Consider the following 2,746-nt stretch of genomic DNA (forward strand, 5'->3'; position numbering starts at 1 on the left):
TTATGCCTATCTCTGCTTGTTGGTATTAATCGTTGATTGTACCACTTCATCTCTTGCTTCCTCAGCATCAGATAATCAAGTTGAAGTAACATGTTTGATAAATGCCCCTTTCAAAACAATAAATTTTTGAAAATAAGAATAAAATATTTCCTCAAATTAAAAAATCTATATTTAAGTTAGTACTTAGACCTATGGGTGCAACAGAAATTTTCTTCAAGAATATTTACAAAAAAAAAAAAAAATAATTAAAATTATGTTTGAATCCAAAAATTTGTACCTTAAAGTTAGAGATCAATTTTTGGTTTGATATTTCTTGATGAATTAAATACAATTTTGATATGGATACATCCATACATATAATAAAAATACATGTTACACAATTGATTTAATCAAGCAATGCATACGTATGCATTATGTAAATAAGTAGATTATGCCATTTCCAATAAGACCCTAGAATTAGAAAGTGAGAAACAACACTTAAGCTTTGCCAAGTAAAACATTTTTTCTGTCCATTGTTCTTCACAAAGTATGTACGTCTTACAATCTTCCCCGGATAGCTTCTTCTTGGGATTCTGAATGAGGTAAGTATCGATAGATCTCTACGATTTCTATCATTTCTCATTTTAGGTTCCTCCATGAATAGACAACGCCTCTGAATGGCCCTCTCGTACTGCATATCGCAGTTGCTGGATTGTGCCCTGAGTCCGTTATGCCAATGGAGGAGTGATCTTTTCAATTCATCCCAGATGCCAGCTTTTGATTTTTACTATTCTCACAAAAAATGGTAAGAATGAAAATGAAAGAATGGAAGTAATGGTTCTGATATTAATGATGATTTTTATTGGCTCAAGTTTCTCTGACTCATTCAAAGCATCAGGAAACTCTGGAAAAATGGACTTGACATTCATAAGGTTGTCAGCAAACGTGACTTTTGTGGTTCCCTCAAAGAGTTTTTGTACAGAATTACTTATAATTGTTTTTAGATAATACCACGAAAGTAAGTCTTGTAAATCTGGAGGGACGAATGGCGTTTTCATATCATTTTATCTCATATTTTTTAACAATGCTTGAGGCTGTTTTTACAAGCCTAGAAAAATTGTCGTTGTCTTTGAGTGGTTGGGATTCTAATTCAAAAAACGAAGAAACATGACTTTTTCTCGAAAACTATGTCCACGTGCTGTTTCTGAATCTGAACTCTGAGTTGTCTCTTCTGCAACTGAAACATCTACCATGTAAGTCTGGCATTAGTCTAGGAACTGTCTTTTTATTGCTATTGACCTTTTTACCTTCCTTGTAGGCTTATAAGGCTTTAATATTTATGGATACACAGTCATTCAATGTATCTTGGAAAATGTCGCCAGAGTCCCATTCAGTGTCTACATTTACAAGTCATAGCCAATGAGTTTTAATACTATCTGAAGGAGCACAAGCTCCAAACACGTAACCTGTTGTGGTGAGAAACATCTGTCCTTCAGAAATAGAATATCAACTTCAGTTCGTGTTTCTACAAGATCATTATGTTGTAAACTTCATTCAAATAATTAATTAATATGAAATATTATCCTTGGATTCTTGAAGGGTATACCAAAAAATCTTTATATGCGGAATCATTAATCTATGTTCTCACTTGAAATGGGAGGCCAGCGACTTTAGAGAGCAGCCTTCATGAGACTACTACTATGAAAAGTGAAAATGAAACATATCTAAATGATCATATTAAGGTGTGTTTAAAGTAATGTAGCGTGAATTTTTGCTTAGGGTGAGTCTGGAATGGTGTACTAGAGCATTTTGTCTAATTGGAATCATTGATCTATTTCCTCACTCGAAATGGGAGCAAGAAAGTTAAATATACTAATAGGTGATTAAATAAAGGTTTTTATTTTAGTTTACAATTTATCTAGGTTTATACGTAGTAAGGTTCAATTTCATTAATTAAGTAGTTAAATAATTTGTATTTATAATACATTTCTTCTTCTAAACATTTACAATATAATATATTTAAGTAAAATATCTAGATAGAGGTTATTTAGTACCAAAATCTGGTTAACTTTAATTAATTCAAATCTGTTTTAGTAAAAAAAAATAAAAAAATTATTTTCAATGAATATTTAGAGGTCCTTATAGGTAAATACTTCACTTCTTCCCTTTCATTGATTAATTACATTTTTGTGTCACACTAGGCACCATCAGTGTAAAGATTCCATAAAGTGTAGGATTAGGATAATGTAATGATAATGTGATCATATGAAAGCGTCTCCAGGTGTCTCAATTCATATTTTCATTGACTTGTCTCGGAGCATGAGGATATAAAGTTATATTGGATTCGGTGTCGACTTAGCTCAAGCCTCAGAGGTATCATGACTTGGACTCATATGGGAGTCGGAGCATGTTGACTTGGACACAGAAAAAGTATGAGCTATGGCTATATAAAGAATAATATATTGGAAGTATAAAAATATCTTTGTACATTTATTTAATGAATAAGGATATAATATTGATCTCATTAGTAGATCTGAAGTAGTATATGTTCGTGTGAAAAGTGATAGAATCGTCTCCATGTATTACTATGAAGCTATTACTATAGACCTGTGATATAAGATGCATTTTATCATAGACTATATATTTCCTTGACCAAGTTTTATATGTCCGTGACCTAGTTTTATATATCCATGAAATAGTTTTATGTAGACCTAGAGAAGGAAATTAGATGATAAGAAATGAGTATATAATTATCATCTTTCCAGTG

At 31.6% G+C, this 2,746-nt stretch overlaps 1 long non-coding RNA gene across 1 annotated transcript; it reads left to right on the forward strand.

Annotated features, from left to right (window-relative positions):
- The first annotated feature begins 508 nt into the window (after positions 1-508).
- Positions 509-1,459, forward strand: LOC139907469 (uncharacterized). Its single transcript, XR_011784131.1, has 3 exons — positions 509-581; positions 628-1,232; positions 1,298-1,459. It is a non-coding gene; the product is annotated as an uncharacterized lncRNA (long non-coding RNA).
- Positions 1,460-2,746: the final 1,287 nt, after the last annotated feature.

The sequence above is a fragment of the Lepeophtheirus salmonis genome, unplaced genomic scaffold (genome assembly GCF_016086655.4).
Source record: "Lepeophtheirus salmonis unplaced genomic scaffold, UVic_Lsal_1.4 unplaced_contig_15063_pilon, whole genome shotgun sequence".
Taxonomy (NCBI): domain Eukaryota; kingdom Metazoa; phylum Arthropoda; class Copepoda; order Siphonostomatoida; family Caligidae; genus Lepeophtheirus; species Lepeophtheirus salmonis.